The sequence below is a fragment of the Callithrix jacchus genome, chromosome 5, assembly GCF_049354715.1.
Source record: "Callithrix jacchus isolate 240 chromosome 5, calJac240_pri, whole genome shotgun sequence".
In the NCBI taxonomy this organism is placed as follows: domain Eukaryota; kingdom Metazoa; phylum Chordata; class Mammalia; order Primates; family Cebidae; genus Callithrix; species Callithrix jacchus.
The window spans coordinates 51,016,131-51,030,160 of record NC_133506.1 but is presented as its reverse complement, the minus strand read 5'-3'; positions in this window follow the sequence as shown (position 1 = coordinate 51,030,160).

Here is a 14,030-nt window from a genome sequence, read left to right as displayed (position 1 = left end):
AGTTGACAGAAATGACTGAACTCAGCACAAAGCCTGGTGCCTCTCAATCGCTCCAGAGTTTGCAAACTTTGTTGCAATCCTTTATGACAGACGCAGTTTAATACAGTATTTACCTTTATAGTTCCCTTTGACTTTGTTTCTAAATAATTCTCCCCCAACTCCTTATTTCTTTTAGACTCCACAAAAATTTCAGAAAGAGAGAGTGCAAGTTAAAGAGAACATCTGTTTGTCCAAGCTATTACTAGGGGTTAGCTGTTTTGGATTCAGCCAAAGAAAAGATACACAGAAATGAAGGTCTATGTTCTGTGTTTCCTCATTTTTTTCTGTTCTAGTATTTGTCTTCAAACGAATGACAGAAGTCTTTTCTATCTTTCTGCATAGATCCTGCAGAATGAACTACTTAATGTTTTCTCCTCATGGAAAATGTAACTTTTAAAAACAAAAAGTGGGAATACAAGAAAAAATTATTATTTACACTGCTGCTACTTGCGATTCAGCACCGTAACAGTTAATTTTATGTCGGTTTGACTAAGCTAAGGAATGCCAAGATAACTTATCAAATATTGTTTCTGGGTGTGACCATGAGGATGTTTTCAAAAGAGATTAATATTTGAATCAGTAGACTGAGTGAATTTAAAAAATAAAGTATAAAAAATGTGTAGGCCATTGCTTTTTCTAAATCAATAATGCTCATGATAAAAAATTCATTTAAAAATTAGAATATAAAATTTGAAAACAGCTCCAAATTCAGTCAGAAATAGCATAATTAACATGGCGTAAACAGCGTTCCAAGCATCTTCCTATTAACCGACATGGATAGATGGTTGAATGGGTTAATGGTTGATGATTGGAAGAAAAAAGAAATATTCTAGGGAAATGTTATGTTTTGAAGTGATTTTTAAATATAAAATGTTGAATATTTTGTCAAATTTAACAGAATAAATGCAATAGAAATATAAAGTTATTTAAATGAAAAGAAATCATTCTACCCTCCAAAAATGTTTCTCTCATTTTCCCAAAATTTAGAAAAAATAATACATGACATTAAGAATTTATAGTCTTTTTTACCTACAGTTTTACAGCTGTGATTTATTCAATTGTATAAATAAGAAATCTAACACTTCTTTCAATTCCCTCTGAAACTTTCTAACTTATTCATTCACTACAGATTTTTTTTTTACTTTTTCAGTTTCATTATTTTATATTATTGAAATATAATTTTCATACTTATTGATTATTAACCTGTTATTTATATTTAAATCAGTAAACACAGATATATATTTATTATTGACCATCAATCAGTTCCTTTGACAATCCTGTTTGAAGCGTTTTATTTAGATTAAAATATAAAATGGCTCGATGGTATTGCCAAGTTCCATCTAGCCATTTCACATTTTAATCTAAAGAAAAGTTTTAGCTTTTTCAAGAAGGAATTTTGAATAACTCAATTGTCTGTAATATTCTTGTCTAACATCTTCCTTCAAAATGTTACTAACATCTGTTTTCTTTCTAACAATCTACAACACCTGTTACTACTACGTCTTGGCTGGTTGCTAATGCCGCTCTCTTCCATTACACTTGGGACTGACTGATTCTAAAATGCATCTTTCTTCAAGGTCCCGTTTATTCTTGTTCCGCTTAGAGTCTATACCGTATTATGATTAATTCATGAAATTATTCATTTGACAAGCTATGAGGTGTGTACCCCATGCCACACACTCTGTGAAGCAGTAGGCTTTCAGAGATAGAAATGACCTTGATCAGGCTCTTAATGAGACATCATCACCTGGTGAGGATGACACTCAAGTAAAATGGAAATGAAATTATATTAATAAAGAATATTATGTTATTGGGCCTATAATAGAGATATCTAGAGGGTGCTGGGAGAAAACAGGGTTTAGTTTCATACCTGTTTTTTCCTTCCTTTTTTAAAAATTATAATTTAAGTTCTGGGGTACATGTGCAGAACGTGCAGCTTTGTTACATAGGTATACACGTGCCATGGTGGTTTGCTGCATCCATCACCTTGTCATCTACATTAGATATTTCTCCTAATGCTATCCTTCCCTTAGCCCCACACCCTCAACAGGCCCAGTGTGTGATGTTCCCCTCCCTGTGTTCTCATTGTTCAACCCCCACTTATGAGTGTGAATATGCTACATTTGATTCTCTGTTATTGTGTCAGTTTGTTGAGAACAATGGTTTCCTGCTTTATCTATGTCTCTGCAAAGGACATGAACTCATCCTTTTTTATGGCTGCATAGTATTCCATGGTGTATATGTGCCACATTTTCTTTATCCGGTCTATTATTGATGGGCATTTGGGTTGGTTCCAAGTCTTTGCTATTGTGAATAGTGTCACAATAAACATAGGTGTGCGTGTGTCTTGATTTATAATCCTTTGGGTATATACCCAGTAATGGGATTGCTGGATCAAATGGTATTTCTATTTCTAGACCCTTGAGGAATCGCCACATTGTCTTCCACAATGGTTGAACGAATTTACACTCCCACCACCTGATTTTTCTTATAATCTTTTACAATCTCACATAAAAAAAATTTTTTTTGTGTTCTGGGTTAGATGGTTCTTTGTTATGAAGGGCTCTTCTGTTCATTGTAGAATATTTAGAGGCTACTATGGCTTCTACCCACTGAAAGACCATAGTACCCCATGTCCCCAGGGGTGCAAATCACCACAGAGAAGGACAGTGCCTTAAATCAACCCTCCCTTTGAATCATCTATTTTGTTTGGTTAATTGCCTTACCAAGTGGGGACATCTGGTGGTAAGTTTAATTTTATTTTTTTGAGTCACTTATTCACACTGTATTATTCACCTGAAATGCGAGGAAGGTAAGATTAATGGATTTATTATCTTTAAGCATGTATTCTGCTGTCACTCTAAGAAATGTCATTGTTCTAAGTTGACAGTGAGGGAGTCCAAATTTTCTGATTATACGCTGTGCTGTTCAGCAAATCAACAGCACAAATGTCAGTCTAGAGTTTTGAGATATTGTATGTATTATTTTTTTTAATCTTTATTCTGTTTCTATAATTAAATACATCACAGTTAATTTTTTTAAAAAACATACCCCAGAGAGTTCACTGATTCTAAAAGGGTGCAAGGTCAGGGTGCTGGCAAACAGATAAACTGCAGTGGATAGATCGAATTCAAGCATCCACATTCTTGACACCTACAAAATAATTTTAGCAAAATATAGCCTGTGAGGTTTCACTCTTACATGTGTGGATGGAAAGTAGAAACAATTTCTCTAAGTGTTTAAATGAAGAACAACATTTTGACAAATTGGTGCATTCACATCCTGTGTTTTACAGGAGTTATTATTTTAACCTCATTTTCCCCCTTATAAAAGTACTCAAATTGCTTGTGATTTTATTTTGCAGCTAAGCATATAAATCTGTAAGTATGTTTGTTGGACTAGACATTACGAAAAAGTGAGGGTGTATTTATTTCACTGACTTTAATTTCATAAAGTAGAATCAGAAGAAATTATCCAAGGCTAAATAGTGAATTTACTTAACACTGTTTAGAACAGTGTTCTGCGTGCTTTACAATACTAATTCATGTGATTCTTCTATCAACCCCCAGAGATAATGCTTATTTTTATTCTCATTTTTCAGATGAGGAAAGAAAAAGATAGGGAGGTTGAGTAACCTGTCCAATGTCACATGGCTAGTGTGATTAATCAGGACCTCAGCCAGTCACTCTGACCCCAGATGGGTCTCTGCTATTTATCACTTAATGCTATTTCTCAACAAAAAGAAGATGAAGTTTACATATAAGGGATAAATCAACTGGGAAACACACATACACACACACCTATATATATATACACATATATTTATATAAGACTGCTCTTGCTATACCTTTTTAATGTCTAGGTACACAAACACCATTGTGTAACAATTGTCAACAGTATTCAATACAGTAACATGCTGGACAGGTTTGTATCCTGGGAGAAATGGGCCATATACCATATAGCCTAGGTGTGCAGTAGGCTATTAATCTACATTTCTTTCTGTAAATACACACTATGTATTTACACACTAGGTTCAAACAAGGATAAAATTGCCTAATGACATGACACCTTTCTTAGAATTTATCCCCATCACTAAGCGACAAATGACTGTAATTAGTCCAGCTTGGAGAAAGTCGGAAAAGGTCACTTCCACTTCAGGCATGTGATCAAGAGTAATCTGGGAGCATCCAAAATTCTTAAAAGTACATGCCCATGTTAATTCTTTTGCTAATGAGGTTAATGCTACAACTCGGACTCAGGACAAGTTTTTCAGCCTTATTATTGAGTCAAGGCAATGCGTCTTCCATGCTTTTTACAGTAGACAAATAATTTTGTAGCAGACAGATCTTCCTATACATCATTAGCCCCTGGCAGCAATGAAAAATACAGCTAATAAGGTCAATAAATATCAGTTGATTTGAATTAATTTATTTGCACACATGATGTGTTAAGATTCAAGATAGTGTAGTTGTCTAATTAAACTTTTCTGTTTCTGGTAAGTATAGATTTGCACACAGTTGCAAATACCCCTAAGAATAATAGGGGCATTCCCCTGTAACATTTACCCAGTTTCCTGTAAGGTGACATATTGCAGAACTGTAGTCCATCATAACCAAAATATTGACATTGATACAGTCAAGATACAGAACAATTCTATCACAATATTGCCATTTAATAGCTACATCCACTTCCCTCCCACAAATATAACCCTTCACAACTCCTGGCAACCACTAATCTGCTATCTATTTGTATAATTATACACTTTCTAGAATGCCATGCAAATGGAATCATACAGTATAGCCTTTTAGAACTGTCATTTTTTCACTCAACATATTCCTGTAGAGATTCATGTAGGTGGTTGTGTATATCAAGAGCCCATTTTTATGTAATGACGAGTAATATATAAGGGATCCATCAGTTTGTTCAACCATTCACCTGTTAAAGAACATCTGGGTTATTTTTAACTGGGACTACTATGAATAAAGCTACTAGAAGCATTATGTACAGGTTCTGATCTGATCACATTTTATTTTCTCTGGGATAAATGCTCATTCATGCAATTTCTGCTCATGTGGTGGTTGCATATTCTGTTATTTAAGAAATTCCAATAGCAATATATGAGTGATCTAGTTTCTCTGTATCTTTGCCAGTATTGGGTTTTGTCACTGTAAAATAATAATTAATCACTCGGTGTATAATTTATCACATTGTGATTTTAATTTCTATTTTTATAATAAAAGCAATTATTTCTGTGTTTATTTGTCATTTGTATATCTTATTTGGTAAAAAGCATCACTGTGTTTTTTGGTCAATTTTCTAAGTTATTTTTTAACACTGAGTTTTGAACATTCAGTATATATTCTCCATCATTTGTCAGATGTGTGAACTGCAAATATTTTATCTTGGTCTGTAGCTTGTCTTTCCATTCTCTTAAGAGAGAATTTTGCAGAACGAGAGTGTTTAATTTTCTTGAGGTCCAATTATTGATTTTTCTCTTTTATAAACTGCTTTTAGTGTCAAGTCTATAGCCTTTTTGCCTAACTCTAGATGTTGAAAATGTTGTTTTTCTACAAATTTCATAGTTTCAGGTTATACATTTAAGCCTATAAACTATTTTAATTTTGCAAAGTATGTGACAAGTCTAAGCTCATTTTTTACTTGTTGATACCCAGTTAGCTCAGCATCATATATTGAAAAGGCTCTCCTTCTTCCACTGAATTGGTTTTTTAACTTTTGTTCAAAATTGCTTCACATATGTATGTGGGCCCATTGTTGGACTCCATTCCATTGATCTGTGTGTCCATTCTCTGTCAATACCATATAGTCTTGATTACTCTAGCTATGTAATTCTTAAAATTGAGCATACTAATTTATCTCACCTTATTTTTTGTTTTCAAGATTGTTTTAGTTATTTTAAATTACTTTCTTTTTTATATTCATTTTAGAATAATATTGTCTAAATATACAAAAAAGTCTTGCAGGGATATTTGTAGAAATTGTATTAAATCTGTGTACAGATTTGGATGGCACTGACATCTTTACTATTGTATTAGTCTGTTTGCACACCACTGACAAAGATATACCCAAGATGGGGCAATTTACAATAGAAAGAGGTTTGATGAATTTGCAGTTCCACATGGGTAGAGAGGACTCACAATCACTGTGAAAGGTAAAAGGCACGTCTCACATGGCGGTGGACAAGAGAAGAAATGAAAGCCAAAAAAAGGGGTTTTGTCTTATAAAAACATCAGATCTCATGAGGCTTATTCACTACCATTCCTTCACAGTATGAAGGAAACCATCTCCTTGATTCAATTATCTCCTACAGTGCCACTCCCACAACAAGTAGAAATTATGGGAGCTACAATTCAGGATGAGATTTGGGTGGGGCACAGACAAACCATATCAACTATGTTGAATCTTCTAATATGTGCATGAAATTTGTCTCTCCATCTTAATCTTGAATCGCATTTTTCAGCAGATCACTCCTACACATGTTTTGTTAGTATTTGATTTTTGAGCAATTAAAATGACATTGTATTTAACATTTCAGTGTACAAATGTACATTACATATATAAAGAAACACAAAGCCAGGTGCAGTGCCTCATGCCTATAATCCCAGCACTTTGAGAGGTTGAGGTGGGCAGATCACCTGAAATCGGGAGTTTGAGACCAGCCTGACCAACATGGTGAAACCCATCTCTACTATAAACATGGGTAGAGAGCACCTGTAATCTCAGCTACTTGGAAGGCTGAGGCAGGAGAATCACTTGAACCTGGGAGGTGGAGGTTATAGTGAACTGAGATCATGCTAAATGCAGCCTGGGCAACAGAGCAAGACTCCATCTCAAAGAAAAGAAACACAACTGATTTTTCTGGTATGTTTATATTACATCCTGTGACCTTGCTAAACTCACCGATATGTTATAGAAAGTTTTTTTTCCCTCATTTTTGTAGACACCTTATGATTTTTCCATTTAAACCATTATTTTATCTGAAAATATAGAATACTAATTACTTCTTGCTTTCTCATATGTATGCTTTATATTTCCTATTCTTGCCTTTTTGATTGGCTAGAGCTTATAGCACTGTATTGAATTAGCAGAGTTAAAGCTGGCATCATTGTCTTCTTCCTAGTCTTAGAGAAAACATTAAGTTATTCATTAATTTAATCACTAAGTTTTTCATTATCATTATAATAACTGTAAGTTTTCTAAAGCTTTCTATCAACCTGAGGAGGTTCCCCTTTATTCCTATTTTTGAGAGAGATTTTGTCATAAGCATCTTTGAATTTTCTCAAATACCTTTTCTGCCTCAATTGATATGATCACAAGGCTTTTCTTCTTCAGGCTACCAATATGTTGAATTACATTGATTAATTTCAGAAAATTGAACTAGCTCTGCAATCCTGAAATAAGCCTTAGTAGATCATTGTGCATAATTATTTTTATATATTGCTGAATTATGTTTGTAAATATTTTGTTCAAGATTTTTGCATTTATATTAATGAAGGGTATGGGTCTGTAGTTTTATTACCTTTATTGCCTTTTATGTAAGTCTGTTTATGTTATCAGGGTAATACAAACTTAATAAAATATTTGGGAAATTAATCCCACCTCTTGTGTATTCTCGAAGTGATAGTGCAAAACTGGTGTTAATTCTTTTTATAGCATTTTGTAAAGTTCTTCAGCAAATTGAAGTAAATCTGAAGATGTATTTTTTAAAGGATTTAAATTATGAATTCAATTTTTAATAGTTACACAACTATCCAAATTATCTATTTCATATTGAGTGAGATGTAATAGTAATAATTTGTATTTTTCAAGAAACTGGTTCATTTTATCTAAGTTATCATATTTATGTGTGGAATACATCACAGTATCCCCTTACAATTCTTTAATGTCATCAGGGTTAGTTTATTGGATCTATAGTGATCATAGGTTTTTTTTTTTTAGTAGTGTGTTTTTCGATTTCCAACTATTTGATGATTTTCCTGTTATATATTTGTTATTGATTTCTAGTTTGATTTCATTGTGGTCAATAAATTTACTCTATATAGTATCAGTGCTATTAAATTTGTTGAGACTTGTTTTATGTCTTTTTTTTTTTTCTTTTGCCAAAGACTCATCTTCTCCCTTTAGCTACTATTTTTTTTTTTAATTTTTTATTGGATTATAGGTTTTGGGGTACATGAGCAGAGCATGCAAGACAGTTGCGTAGGTACACACATGGCAGTGTGCTTTCTTTTCTTCTCCCCTTCACCCACATTTGGCATTTCTCCCCAGGCTATCCCTCCCCACCTCCCCCTCCCACTGGCCCTCCCCTTTTCCCCCCAATAGACCCCAGTGTTTAGTACTCCCCTTTCTGTGTCCATGTGTTCTCATTTTTCATCACCCACCTATGAGTGAGAATATGCGGTGTTTCATTTTCTGTTCTTGTGTCAGTTTGCCGAGGATGACGTTCTCCAGATTCATCCATGTCCCTACAAACGACACAAACTCATCATTTCTGATTGCTGCATAATATTCCATGGTGTATATGTGCCACATTTTTCCAATCCAGTCTATTATCAATGGGCATTTGGGTTGATTCCAGGTCTTTGCTATTGTAAACAGTGCTGCAATGAACATTCGTGTACATGTGTCCTTATAGTAGAACGATTTATAGTCTTTTGGATATATACCCAGTAATGGGATTGCTGGGTCAAATGGAATTTCTATTTCTAAGGCCTTGAGGAATCGCCACACCGTCTTCCACAATGGTTGAACTAATTTACACTCCCACCAACAGTGTAAAAGTGTTCCTTTTTCTCCACATCCTCTCCAGCATCTGTTGTCTCCAGATTTTTTAATGATCGCCATTCTAACTGGCGTGAGATGGTATCTCAATGTGGTTTTGATTTGCATCTCTCTGATGATCAGTGATGATGAGCATTTTTTCATATGATTGTTGGCCTCATATATGTCTTCTTTTGTAAAGTGTCTGTTCATATCCTTTGCCCACTTTTGAATGGGCTTGTTTGTTTTTTTCCTGTAAATCTGTTTCAGTTCTTTGTAAATTCTGGATATCAGCCCTTTGTCAGATGGGTAAACTGCAAAAATTTTTTCCCATTCTGTTGGTTGCCGATCCACTCTAGTGACTGTTTCTTTTGCCGTGCAGGAGCTGTGGAGTTTCATTAGGTCCCATTTGTCTATTTTGGCTTTTGTTGCCAATGCTTTTGGTGTTCTGTTCATGAAGTCCTTGCCTACTCCTATGTCCTGGATAGTTTTGCCTAGATTTTCTTCTAGGGTTTTTATGGTGCCAGGTCTTATATTTAAGTCTTTAATCCATCTGGAGTTAATTTTAGTGTAAGGTGTCAGGAAGGGGTCCAGTTTCTGCTTTCTGCACATGGCTAGCCAGTTTTCCCAACACCATTTGTTAAACATGGAATCCTTTCCCCATTGCTTGTTTTTGTCAGGTTTATCAAAGATTGTATAGTTGTATGTATGTTGTGTTGCCTCCGGTGCCTCTGTTTTGTTCCATTGGTCTATATCTCTGTTTTGGTACCAGTACCATGCTGTTTTGATTACTGTAGCCTTGTAGTATAGTTTGAAATCCGGTAGTGTGATGCCCCCCGCTGTGTTCTTTTTGCTTAGAATTGACTTGGCTATGCGGGCTCTCTTTTGGTTCCATATGAAGTTCATGGTGGTTTTTTCCAGTTCTGTGAAGAAAGTCGATGGTAGCTGGATGGGGATAGCGTTGATTCTGTAAATTACTTTGGGCAGTATAGCCATTTTCACAATATTGATTCTTCCTAACCATGAACATGGAATGTTTCTCCATCTGTTTGTGTCCTCTCTGATTTCGTTGAGCAGTGGTTTGTAGTTCTCCTTGAAGAGGTCTCTTACGTTCCTTGTGAGTTGTATTCCAAGGTATTTTATTCTTTTTGTAGCAATTGCGAATGGCAGTTCGCTCTTGATTTGGCTTTCTTTAAGTCTGTTATTGGTGTAGACGAATGCTTGTGATTTTTGCACATTGATTTTATATCCTGAGACTTTGCTGAAGTTGCTTATCAGTTTCAGGAGTTTTTGGGCTGAGGCGATGGGGTCTTCTAGGTATACAATCATGTCGTCTGCAAATAGAGACAATTTGGCTTCCACCTTTCCTATTTGAATACCCTTTATTTCTTTTTCTTGCCTGATTGCTCTGGCTAGAACTTCCAGTACTATATTGAATAGGAGTGGTGAGAGAGGGCATCCTTGTCTAGTGCCAGATTTCAAAGGGAATGCTTCCAGTTTTTGCCCATTCAGTATGATATTGGCTGTTGGTTTGTCGTAAATAACTTTTATTACTTTGAGATACGTTCCATCGATACCGAGTTTATTGAGGGTTTTTAGCATAAAGGGCTGTTGAATTTTGTCAAATGCCTTCTCTGCGTCAATTGAGATAATCATGAGGTTTTTGTTTTTGGTTCTGTATATGTGGTGAATTACATTGATAGACTTGCGTATGTTGAACCAGCCTTGCATCCCGGGATGAATCCTACTTGATCATGATGAATAAGTTTTATGATTTGCTCTTGCAACCGGCTTGCCAATATTTTATTGAAGATTTTTGCATCTATGTTCATCATGGATATTGGCCTGAAGTTTTCTTTTCTCGTTGGGTCTCTGCCGGGTTTTGGTATCAGAATGATGTTGTTCTCATAAAATGATTTGGGAAGGATTCCCTCTTTTTGGATTGTTTGAAATAGTTTTAGAAGAAATGGTGCCAGCTCTTCCTTGTGTGTCTGGTAGAATTTGGCTGTGAACCCGTCTGGACCTGGGCTTTTTTTGTGTGGTAGGCTCTTAATTGCTGCCTCAACTTCAGACCTTGTTATTGGTCTATTCATAGTTTCAGCTTCCTCCTGGTTTAGGCTTGGGAGGACACAGGAATCCAGGAATTTGTCCATTTCTTCCAGGTTTACTAGTTTATGTGCATAGAGTTGTTTGTAATATTCTCTGATGATGGTTTGAATTTCTGTGGAATCTGTGGTGATTTCCCCTTTATCATTTTTTATTGCATCTATTTGGTTGTTCTCTCTTTTCTTTTTAATCAATCTGGCTAGTGGTCTGTATTTTGTTGATCTTTTCAAAAAACCAGCTCTTGGATTTATTGATTTTTTGAAGGGTTTTTCGTGTCTCAATCTCCTTCAGCTCAGCTCTGATCTTAGTAATTTCTTGTCTTCTGCTGGGTTTTGAGTTTTTTTGATCTTGCTCCTCTAGCTCTTTCAATTTTGATGATAGGGTGTCAATTTTGGATCTCTCCATTCTCCTCATATGGGCACTTATTGCTATATACTTTCCTCTAGAGACTGCTTTAAATGTGTCCCAGAGGTTCTGGCACGTTGTGTCTTCATTCTCATTGGTTTTGAAGAACTTCTTTATTTCTGCCTTCATTTCATTGTTTACCCAGTCAACATTTAAGAGCCAGTTGTTCAGTTTCCATGAAGCTGTGCGGTTCTGGGTCTGTTTCTGAATTCTGAGTTCTAACTTGATTGCACTATGGTCTGAGAGGCTGTTTGTTATGATTTCAGTTGTTTTGCATTTGTTGAGCAGTGCTTTACTTCCAATTATGTGGTCAGTTTTAGAGTAGGTGTGATGTGGTGCTGAGAAGAATGTGTATTCTGTGGATTTGGGGTGGAGAGTTCTGTAAATGTCTATCAGGTTTGCTTGCTCCAGGTCTGAGTTCAAGCCCTGGATATCCTTGTTGATTTTTTGTCTGGTAGATCTGTCTAGTATTGACAGTGGAGTGTTAAAGTCTCCCACTATTATTGTGTGGGAGTCTAAGTCCTTTTGTAAGTCCTTAAGAACTTGCCTTATGTATCTCGGTGCTCCTGCATTGGGTCCATATATGTTTAGGATTGTTAGCTCTTCTTGTTGTATCGATCCTTTTACCATTATGTAATGTCCTTCTTTGTCTCTTTTGATCTTTGTTGCTTTAAAGTCTATTTTATCAGAGATGAGAATTGCAACTCCTGCTTTTTTTTGCTTTCCATTTGCTTGGTAAATCTTCCTCCATCCCTTTATTTTGAGCCTTTGTGTATCCTTGCATGTGAGATGGGTTTCCTGGATACAGCACACTGATGGGTTTTGGCTTTTTATCCAATTTGCCAGTCTGTGTCTTTTGATTGGTGCATTTAGTCCATTTACATTTAGGGTTAATATTGTTATGTGTGAATTTGATACTGCCATTTTGATGCTAAGTGGCTGTTTTGCCTGTTAGTTGTTGTAGATTCTTCATTATGTTGATGCTCTTTAGCATTCAGTGTGATTTTGGAATGGCTGGTACTGGTTGATCCTTTCTATGTGTAGTGCCTCTTTTAGGAGCTCTTGTAAAGCAGGCCTGGTGGTGACAAAATCTCTGAGTACTTGCTTGTTCACAAAGGATTTTATTTTTCCTTCACTTCTGAAGCTCAGTTTGGCTGGATATGAAATTCTGGGTTGAAAGTTCTTTTCTTTAAGAATGTTGAATATTGGCCCCCACTCTCTTCTGGCTTGTAGTGTTTCTGCCGAGAGATCTGCTGTGAGTCTGATGGGTTTCCCTTTGTGGGTGACCCGACCTTTCTCTCTGGCTGCCCTTAGTATTTTCTCCTTTATTTCAACCCTATTGAATCTGACGATTATGTGCCTTGGGGTTGCTCTTCTTGAGGAATATCTTTGTGGTGTTCTCTGAATTTCCTGCAATTGAGTGTTGGCCTGTCTTGCTAGGTGGGGGAAATTTTCCTGGATGATGTCCTGAAGAGTATTTTCCAGCTTGGATTCATTCTCTTCATCCCCTTCTGGTACACCTATCAAACGTAGGTTAGGTCTTTTCACATAGTCCCACATTTCTTGGAGACTTTGTTCATTCCTTTTTGCGTTTTTTTCTGTAATCTTGGTTTTTCATTTTATTTCATTGAGTTGGTCTTCGACTTCAGATATTCTTTCTTCTGCTTGGTCAATTCGGCTATTGAAACTTGTGCATGCTTCGCGAAGTTCTCGTATTGTGTTTCTCAGCTCCTTTAATTCATTCATATTCCTCTCTAAGTTATCCATTCTTGTTATCATTTCCTCAAATCTTTTTTCAAATCTTTTCTCAAGGTTCTTAGTTTCTTTGCATTGATTTAATACATGATCTTTTAGCTCACCAAAGTTTCTCATTATCCATCTTCTGAAGTCTAATTCCGTCATTTCGTCACAGTCATTCTCCGTCCAGCTTTGTTCCCTTGCTGGTGAGGAGTTTTGGATTTTTCTAGGAGGCAAGGTGTTCTGGTTTCGGGTGTTTTCCTCCTTTTTGCGCTGGTTTCTTCCCATCTTTGTGGATTTGTCCGCTGGTCGTCTGTGTAGTTGCTGACTTTTCGATTGGGTCTCTGAGTGGACACCCTGAATGGTGATGATGAAGTATTTCTGTTGCTTGGTTTTCCTTCTACCGGTCTAGCCCCTTCGCTGTACGAGCGCTGAGGTCCGCTCCAGACCCTGCTTGTCTGGGGTGCACCTCTAGCAGCTGTGGCACAGCGAGGGATGCTACCAGTTTCTTTTTCTGCTATCTTTGTCCCAGGATGGTGCCTGCCTAATGTCAGTCTTTTGGATATAGAGGGGTCAGGGAGCTGCTTGAGGAGACAGTTTGTACTTTATAGGGGTTTATTTTCTGAGCTGTGAGCTGTGTTGTTCATTCAGGGCTGTTAGGCTGCTATGTTTGATTCTGCTGCAACAGAGCTCATTAAGAAAAACTCTTTTTTTTCTCAAATGCTCTGTGTTGAGGGGTTTGGGCTTTATTTTTGGATGTCCGTTGAGGTCCTGCCCAGCTAGGATGCAGACTAACCACTGTTTGCCTGCCGAGGCTCCGCCCTGCTGTTGTGAGGCTCACCCTGGCTCAGCTGTTCTGCCGTTCTCCGCCACGCCCTGCGGTGGAGTCTCTCTGTTGTAGCGGGTTGCCTCGGCAACGGCAGGCTGCGTCAGCAGTGGGCGTTTATCTCAGTAGGGACGGGTTG